This window comes from Ornithodoros turicata, unplaced genomic scaffold (assembly GCF_037126465.1).
Source record: "Ornithodoros turicata isolate Travis unplaced genomic scaffold, ASM3712646v1 ctg00000903.1, whole genome shotgun sequence".
In the NCBI taxonomy this organism is placed as follows: domain Eukaryota; kingdom Metazoa; phylum Arthropoda; class Arachnida; order Ixodida; family Argasidae; genus Ornithodoros; species Ornithodoros turicata.
In genome coordinates this window covers 117,218-126,956 of record NW_026999413.1, presented here as the reverse complement: position 1 = coordinate 126,956, position 9,739 = coordinate 117,218, and the positions used below count along the sequence as shown (strand labels likewise).

Below are 9,739 nucleotides of genomic sequence, written 5' to 3'. Positions count from 1 at the left end.
GACGTCCGAAAAAGATCCCCACATCCCACGTCCCGCGTGGGCAATCCCTTAGACGTCCCAGGAACAGCCGCGGAGGGCAACCAGCATGAAGTCCATCACGAGTACTTCGGCGGTCGTAATGGGGACTTCCCTCCCGCTGTCCCACTTTTCTTCTACTCTCTCGCCACTCGCAAACTGCGAGGCCGAATTATGGCGTCCGTTAGCAACCAGATGGCGCTAATCATTTTAATTTTTCACTAGCTTTGTAATGTTGCTCACAGCACTGTTTGAGTAACGCAAAGCTGCTAACGTTGACAATAGAGAGTAACGTGCCGCGGATAATTGCATGTCATGGTTTTGAAGTTGGTAACAAACGGTCATACGGTACTGCGGCTGAGTGAAACTGAACGCTAAAGTGGCGGGAGCAGGACCGTTGTCCGTTCTTTGTATTTATGACTTCCATGATGGCGGCGTGCGTCCGTGCGTATTGCCGCAGTTTGATGTACAAGTGAGAGACATGGACGGCACTATAGGTATGTTTGCTCTTTTTTAGGTAACGATAGTTTGTCACGGATTCTGTTTTTCATAATGCAGTGAAGTTTTGCAGCGTACGGACATAATTTTCTGGCAGTTCAGAGAGAACACGTTTGACAAGGTAAATAGCGTTTAGTGTGCTTTTCCCCAGTTTCAGGGTTCGTTATGAAGACGTTTGACAAGTTGCTAAGTTGAGAAGTTGTTTGAGAACTCGCTACCAATGGCCGAGTCCAGAACAACACTGTAAGTTAGAGTGACAGTGAGTTTTATTAGTTTTATTATCAAATACAAATAGTATGAAAACACTGGCTTGTGACAAACATGTATCTTGCACCGTAACACGTTGAATGTTATTACAGGGGATCAGTCAATGAAGGATTTGCCAAGTTACAGCAGCCTCCTATCCATCACAAGCTTTTGGGCTGAACGCAGACATGGTAAGCTGTAGTACTCTTTCTCTAATTTCAGGTAAACCAGGGCCAGTGCATTCATTGCGTGGGAATAAGCTTGTACACATAAATAGCGTAAGCTAGCTTCCAGTACGACAAAAAGGATGCTGTGCCAGGGGTAACTGACTGTCCTCTGTCCTATGCACTTTAAGATTGCTCTCAGGGGACGATTACTCACTTCCATCTTCTCAGTTCAGAGGAACAAGTCAGCATCAATTGCAAGGTGCCCCGCTTTTTCATTTATATCCCAAGCAGAGCACCCAGTGATGCAATTCTTAACATTTTCCTATCTATATAGGTAACCACAACAGTTCTTTCACAGCGGCCTGTCCTGCAGCATCCCAATGAACAACTACTGTACGACCCGTATGGGAATTTTTTCATGAGCAGATCAACTATGCCAAGGTAATTAAATTTGTGATAGGATTCCAAGTGTGTCCCTGCTTGCAGGGGATCCATTTGGCATGCCACTGACCCGTACTACCACGTGAGGCTTGCGAACTGGACAAGTTTACCTCCTGTACTGTTTCAGAGCAATCAGTATAAGCTAAATAATGCAATCTATTTATTTTCTGTGTGTATATGCATACTTTGTGAACAGTATAAGTACAGCATGGGACAACAGTTTACGGAACACGGCACCTGCGTATTTCTTCATCGGAGCGCTTCCCTGCTAGCTATCACGAAGCGGCCGAATAGGGAACAGGTGGCGAGCTATTCTATCCATCCCTCAGTATGTATGTCCACTCCTTTTTGCTGCTAGGTTGTCGCTTCATTGGAGAAATGCGACACCCTGTTGTTCCGTGAACTTTTGTCCCAACCTGTACATAGAGGTTTCGCCCCAAGCGGTATCTAAGTAGCTCTTTGTTTCTTTTTTTTAATTGTATTCTCAATAACAAAACATTTTGTATACCGCCCTGGAACGAAATGAAGTATATGAAGTATATGATCTAAATATTTTATGACGTCTCGGTTTTGTTTGTTGTCAGGTTACCTCACGAAGATCCGGGTGCCTCAAGCATCGCTACCTTCTTGGGAGGGAAATGAAATAGACAACTATGTCGTGACTGTACCACGCATCGCGAACTCAGGAACGTCACAAATCAGGAGCAGCAGATGGAAGCAACAAAGAAGACATTTAAACTGTGTGTACTCAGATACATAGCTTTGTTTAGGTTACTTAGTTGAAAACTGCACCGCTCGCTTATGAGACAAGCATATGCTGCCTTGCGCGTTAGAAAAATCTATTAAAATTGCCTTTGTAGTAAGCTGTGTATCTCTATAGGGACACGCTATATCAGACATCAGTTCTGGATTCATGGTGTAAAAATCTGATACTAACACGGCAAATTTTGAATTGTAATTTTGAAAATTTAATTTCTCAGCATGAGAAAATTATTAAATTGCTTGTAATTTGTGACAAAAGTTAGACAAAACTTAACATTTCAAGCGAAAATGTGCTGTGGATGTGCAAGCTATCGTTCCTATCTTTTTTTAGTGTGGAAGCTGACAGGACTTGTGCGTACAACAATTCTCTATGGATCTTTGTGGCAATCTCAGAAACGGCATTATATCAATTTACTTGTATCTGTATGTCGATATATGCATAGTTTGCTACAAGTGCTCTTATTTGGGCATACCAGTGCCACACCTTACCTTTTTGGCTTCAACTTCTGAATTCAATTCGACTTGCCTTTTAATATAACCGGTGTCCCGTCTCTGTGTAGTGATTCACTGTGCCGTAATGAGGCTGACCGGGGAACGAATCACTCGCTGTGACAAGCCAAACTGTTCTCTTTACGCAGATGTGATGTCATGCTTACGGTGTTGCACATGTCATTTTCATCTGTGCATTGTTCCAAGTAAATGTGATTTGTAGGATTTTGGATTGCTATAGGAACTGTGCAGTGTGATATTTTGTTCCTTTGAAGCTCAAATATATTTGAAACCAATAAACTGACAGTTTTTCCCTGTATAAAAGCGAATGTGGTTTCCTTATAGCGTACACACTAACAGTGTGGAGTTCGCAAATACGCGCACCGCATACCGATGACCGCCGACCCTAGAGAACAATCAGCAGATGAGGCTAGCACCTCTGCAGAGCAAATATGCTATGCTGTGAAGCCTCCTACCAGCGTGGGCTTGAGGTACCGGAGAAGTCCCTCAGAAATCCTTTAGTGATCTCGAGGGACGTCTATGGGACCGTCACTGTTACGTACTTTGGAGTTTCATTCAGATCTCCCAGTGACGTGTATGGAACCAACTGCGGTCATCTCTGGGATGTCTGCAACATCCGCATGGAGGCATACCTGGGAGGAGGAGGAGGAGGAGTGTCGTTGGGAAGAACCCGAGAGGTCTGCCTGCCTGATTAGGCGGCAAGTTTCTCGGGAAGGGAAAGGTGGTGGAGAGGAGGAGAGGAAAGGGTGAAGTGGAAGACCAAGCGGAATCCGCTCGGGGGGAGGATAGCTGCGTCCATGGGCCGACTTCAGGGGAACTGTGCCGGCATACGCCTATTACACATCTGAGGGAAACCCAGGAAAAACCCCAGACGGCACAGCCGGCCCGCGGATTCGAACCGCGGACCTCCCAGTCTCTAAGCGCACGCGTTACCGCTGCGCCACCGGAGCTGGTGGCATACCTGGGACGTCCCTGGGACGCATCTGTGTTGTCTGGGATCAGGCAGGCAGACCTCTCGGGTTCCTTCCAACGACACTCCTCCTCCTCCTCCTTTTCGTTGTGCAGTAGTTGGATCTTTCAACAAAGAGATTCCCCGGCTTTCGGGGGCAATGAGTACTACTCTGGCGCACTACGCTAGTTCGACAACATCCGTGGTGTGAAGGATCAAAACACGAGAATGAACGAAAAAAAAGCAAAAACGAAAACATGAATGAAATGAAAGTTGCTGGTAGCGTTAACATAAACCGAATGTTACTCGTAAAACGGCATGCACTTGCAGGTGCCACGAATGTGACGCGGAACAAAGAGAAGAGGCTCTAGTGGAAGTAATATTTCTAAATGGTGCACAACGGAAAAGCACTTAAGATATAGTACTCACGATATAAAGCGGTCTCCACAGTTGTAGTCCAGCTGTAATCCTATAACACCCACCCGCCCGGCGGCTGGCGCTCATTGTACTGTCGCACTGTCGTAACTTGAAGACAAATCCTTTAGATTACAAAACCAACGCCTATGTCACACATCACGCTAAGAACATAACGGGCAAAAATCGCTGTACAAGCACGCTGCTAAGCAAGCGACCGTAGCACATATTAAACATTAAACGCATCATTCATCGCGGGAGCAGGAACGCACAAAATACAAATATAAGAGTTCCAAAATAACTTTCGTTAACAGGAACTGTACCAAAAATTGAAATATGATTATTTCTACTAATAAAGTTACTTTCTGATCGTTTTTATAACTTCGTCTTGCGATCTTCATATTAACCTCCCCTGGCACTGAAACCGAAACTTCCCCCCAAATATGTAAACTGGTCCAGTTCGAACTGGCACCACCTCACTTCCAGTTGCTACCAGTCTAGCTTGAACTGGTACCAGTTCACTTTCCAGTTGCCACCAGCCCAGTTTGAACTGGTTGCACACAGTGCCCACTTGCCACCAGACCAGCTTGAACTGGTACCTGTTCACTTCCCAGTTGCTACCAGTCCAGCTTGAACTGGTACCACAAAGTGCCCAGTTGCCACCAGCCCAGCTTGAACTGGTACCAGTTTACTTTCCAGTTGCCACCAGTTTGGTACCAGTTGGTTTCAGTTGACCACCAGTTGGCGCGAACTGGGAACGAGCTGGTACCAGTTGACTTCCCAGCTCAAATTTTCGCCTGGGAAAAGTTACAATAAAAGGTACGGGTTTAAGAGTGTAGCATATGGACGTTTAGTGTCTTTCGTGTTCTCCTTTCCTTTATCAATGCCTCATCTGTTCCTGAGTTTTGCAGCTCTCCCCTCTTTTTTCCGAAGGAATTAAGTTATGCTGAACTGTGCTGTCAGCGATAATGTCGTAGTGGAAAAGAGTCCCGTGTGAACATATCTCCATATGATGCTCCGCAATCCTAAACTATGCGCGAGGCGCGGAGCAAATTCTTCTGAATAAGTTGTGCTGCATACACTTCTGCCGACTTCGAACACGGATAAATTTCGTGAAATGCTGCCACAATGTACATACACAGTTGCCAATTTCTGAGGCAATTGTGCCCCTTTTTTCACTCCGAGAAATTGAAATTGAAAAATTTCGCATACCGACGCCATATATATTTGGACATCCTTCCTCACACAACCCCTATATGGGCATTTTTTAGCTTTTACTGTTTTTTTTGTGTGTGTTTTTGCTTTCATACCAACTGCCTACAATTTTTCTGCAGGATGGTGTTTGATACCGTCTGGAGGTGCCGTCACCACAGTCGAAATAAAACCACACAGCGTCTCTCAACAGGCTGTCAGGCAAGGTTCGACATAAAAGTAAAGAAGCTGAACAGGCACACCAAGTGGAGAGACCCATATCTTCGTGGAGACCCCCGTCTGCCTGGAATTATAAGGATCGAAGCAGGCCACAACCATAATACACAATGTGCTGATGCTCTGAGATTTCTGCGTTTTGAGCATGAAACGAAGGCCAAATTTCTGAAGTATTTTGATGATGACATGACACCAGCTGAAGCCATCAAACTTCATGAGAGCATCCTCTTAATCGAAGGTGGTGTCACAGCATTGGCAAATGGTGCACTGAACCCAATCCCCGCTACTGTGTACCACTGGCACAACATTATGCGCGCAGAAAACTTTGGGCCTGTAGTGGACCCCCTATCCAAGCTGGAGGAGAATATTCCACTCTACAAAGAACAAGGTGGAGAGCACGTGGCATATCACATTTTAACTAGCAGATCTTTGAAGTGTGCAGTACGAAGCTGAGGCTGCAGTATGTTTTGTCATCCGCTTTTCGCTTCTCGTGTGTATCTGCAAACTTTCAGTTGCAAAGCGTTTTTCTGTTCATCCAGTCTGTTCTTACCAACTTCTATCTTGCAATTTTCACTGAAATAGTGCTGCCAGCAAAAGTATAGGCTTTCCTCCGAGGTCAAAGAAACTTGGGAAACATGTTGTAATAAAAACGTTGCAGTTGCATATCTCCAGGGAAATTTTAGGCAGCCAACACAGAGGAGCATAACATATAGTTCAAAAGAAGGTGTAGTCTCCCAGAGGGAGACGGGTTAGAGGTTGTATATCAAGGTTGAAAATATTTCATCATTTTGTGTCATGCTGGCTAATGCAGTTCCAATATATTGGCACTGAAATGAGAAGCTCCTATAGTCGTAATTACTGATTGTCCATCTAATGTTATTCACGTCCTGATAGGCACCGACGTGACACTCTCAAGGTCTGCAGACAGCAGTATGTGGGCAGCTCTGATAGTGACTCCAATCATGAGACGAACACAGCAACTGATGACATCAAGAGAGATCATCTTCATCGACTCTACCTCATCGTGCGATGGAATGCACACTACTGCCACGTTGCTGGTGGCTGCAACCAATGCTGGGGCCATGCCCATTGCTGTCCTCCTGTACAACTCCCAGACCACAGAAGGCTGCCAGATTGCATTCGGCCTACTCAAGGGGGCATACCCACACTGCTTTGGCGGTTAAGAGGTAATATACTGTCACGCAGAGGATAAAACATGCATCTAACTAAGGTTTTTAGACATCAGTTTCACGGACAGTAACCTCCATCCCCTTCACCTTGCCTCTCTCCAACTGATGGAAAAAGCGGACACTCCTATCAAATTTTGCGTCTCAGTTTCATCAAGTTTTCTGTGCTTACTGCTGAATTCTGAGTAGTTGCAGTTACAAATGCACTTGGTGTCAGTGTTGATGGATGTGCTTGGAATATGATGCTTCTCTCAATCTTTCAATTTTCCATATTTCATGCCCTTCCCCTTTGCCCTTTCATGCCCTTTCATATTTCATGCCCTTTCACTTTGATTTGTCAGATAAGATCTTAGATATAAGTCCTCAGTCAGATAACAAAAGGTGAACGTGAAGTAAAAGACATAACATACCTTTTCGCTAGGCACCGGACGCCTTCATGACTGACAATTCGTCAGCAGAGAAGGATGCTTTACGCATGGTGTGCCCCAAGCAACACAGCTTCTCTGTCACTTCCACGTCTTGCAAGCGGAGTGGAGGTGGCTCACATCCACAAAGAACGGGGTGCCACGGGAAGACAGACAGAAGCTTATGTCGTCTTTCAAGCAGGTTTGTGTGTGTGCAGGTTGTGTCCCTTTGTTGTAAACACGGCATCAGTACCTTACATAGGAAGTACCATTGTGCATCACTGCAGTAAACAAAGTCAGTCAATCAACCAATCAGTCAAAGTGGGCGGCCCCTGGAAGGCATGTGGGATTGTGCTCGATGCCTCGTCCAGGATGTGGTGTGTTGGCAGTTTTCCTTGCTGTCGCCAGCCTGCAATGCTTCGTTCTGTCAAGGCTGAACGGGACTGGATACGCTTGTGCAATAGAGCTAGACAGAAAATTAACAGCAGTGTGGCACTATAGCAAAAGTACTCTACGCACTGCCTTCTTCTCTGGAAAACCACACTTTCAGCAAAGTTCAATGAAGTGGTTGATGAGAAAGAAAATTGCATTATCGTCGTCTCCATATATACCATTATAGACACATGCGAATATTTGAATATTCGTTGAAATAATGATATGTTCGATTCGAACTTCGAAAATTATTCAAATAATCCGCCAGCTGTTCTACCTGGAAAGTAGGCTCCACCTAATCCATGTGTGTACGGCAGAGAGCCCACTTTACAACTGGCATGCATTGGTTCAGAAAAAAAAAAGAAGAAAAACTATGTTTTGTGGGGAGTGTTTGTTCTGTGGTCATTCGTATGGACCTCAGTTATTCATTATGCACGTGGCCCAGCCTGGAACTATGCGTAAATCGTATTTACCCATCTCGAGTAAAAGGGGCTAAACACTGGTTCCTTCCTGCACCTTACTGCCACATGCATATACTGTCAGATACATGTCAGGTACATGTTTGTTTTCTGTGTAATTGAATATTCTCTGCATGAAAAAAGAGCTGTCATTTCCAAAGCCCGTTGGGCATTCCCCCACTTGTACAATCTATCTACAGTAATTCAGAGGTGCACGGAGGTACGGGAAAACAGGGGGTGCCTACACATTTTTCCGATTTGTCGGTGAAAGGTTGACATCGCTGCGGGTCGTAGGTGAAATGCGAGTGCACCAGCAAACGTCTGCGTGTATACCTGCATTACCTGCACATCATTAATACCGGTCCTTTCTCAGGCTTAATAAACAGGAATACCTCTAAATGTATTAATTTGTTAGCTCATTGAGAATTTTTGAGATGCTAGCACACCGATTTAGGCATTAAAGTCCGATTTTAGGCTCAACAAAGTGTAGTCAGCATTTGGCCCGACGGCTGTAGAAAAGTTCTAGTTATTTGCTTTTCCAGTGCGGACTTTCTGAATTGTATTCAACTTGAACATTATTCACCTAAAGGCAACGTGCAAACTGAGCTTGTATGGCTCAGGTAGGAAACGTTCACTGAACAGCTAGACCATAAAGAGACACGTTGATCACGCGTTGTCGTAGGAACAGCACGTTACAAGCACAGTTTTCAGACGTGCCGGCGTAAGCTCCAACACTTGTCAAGCGCGAGCTTGTAAGTAAAAAACGGAGCACTCCGCATTCATTGATCAGCATTTAAGTTCGCAACGGTAACATCAGAGAGAGTACCAGTGTCTTAAATGCTGGAATGTCCAAACAAAAGCTGAATCTAGTTTGTCATGGCTGACTCAGTTCCAGCAAGTACAGCAGTTACTGAAGCCACAGTTTCAAATCTCAAAAATGAAACTCTCAGACTTTTCTGTAAGACCTGTTGCAGTTTTTACACAGCTCTGTTGTTCACAGGACCTCCTGTGAGCAATATGTGCAGTTTGGGCGTTTTACAACAGAACATTGATATTCAAGACATAGACGCCAAAATAGACGCTTACGTCGAAATGGGCCTTTATAGGCACAAGAAGATCATCACTATGGCATTCCCTGTCACGTAAATCGTGCTATCGAAAAGGCGCCAATATACTGTCAATGAAAAAAATGGGTATTTACCTAAAGATCTGAGGTGTAGTCATGAGCCCACTGTTGGTAATGCCTTGACATTGCATTTCATGAAATATGTCCGTTACGGAGCTGCCATTACCTCCTCAGAATAGTTGTGGATAACTGCGGGTGTAACCGCAAAGCGACTGCTGGTAGTGCGGGTGTACCTGCAATTTCCACTGCAAGTACAGGTGGCACAAGTGCCAATTTGAACACTCGTTACACAACTCTAGTTATACATTTCGTATTCTGCTTTTATTTGTCACATAGGTATGGTACATAAGCATTTTCAAAATTTCAGACATGAAATAATAGCTTGAAACATTCCTTGACCAGAGTCTCATGATTGTGACTCACATTAGAAAAATTATCATACAATTATTCATTGACAATTCGTATTAGATTCAAAAACTATTTGATTCGAATTGGACATTATTAGTTTGTATTCTGCTGGAAAACAAAAATTACAGTTTGCACATGCCTATTATTAAATATTAGTAGTACAACTATCGTTGTCGGTATCCTCATTAAATGGAACAAAGCACACAGCTTCCCCTATACAAAATTGCTATTCCCCTCCCCCCCAGGTGTACTATACGATAGCATATTAATACCATGGTATGCATTCAATGCTGC

At 44.4% G+C, this 9,739-nt stretch overlaps 1 long non-coding RNA gene across 1 annotated transcript; it reads left to right on the top strand.

The window, feature by feature from the left end:
- The first annotated feature begins 446 nt into the window (after positions 1-446).
- On the top strand, positions 447-1,009 carry LOC135375596 (uncharacterized). The gene is made up of 3 exons (XR_010417293.1): positions 447-512; positions 665-756; positions 873-1,009. It is a non-coding gene; the product is annotated as an uncharacterized LOC135375596 (long non-coding RNA).
- The last annotated feature ends 8,730 nt before the right edge of the window (positions 1,010-9,739 follow it).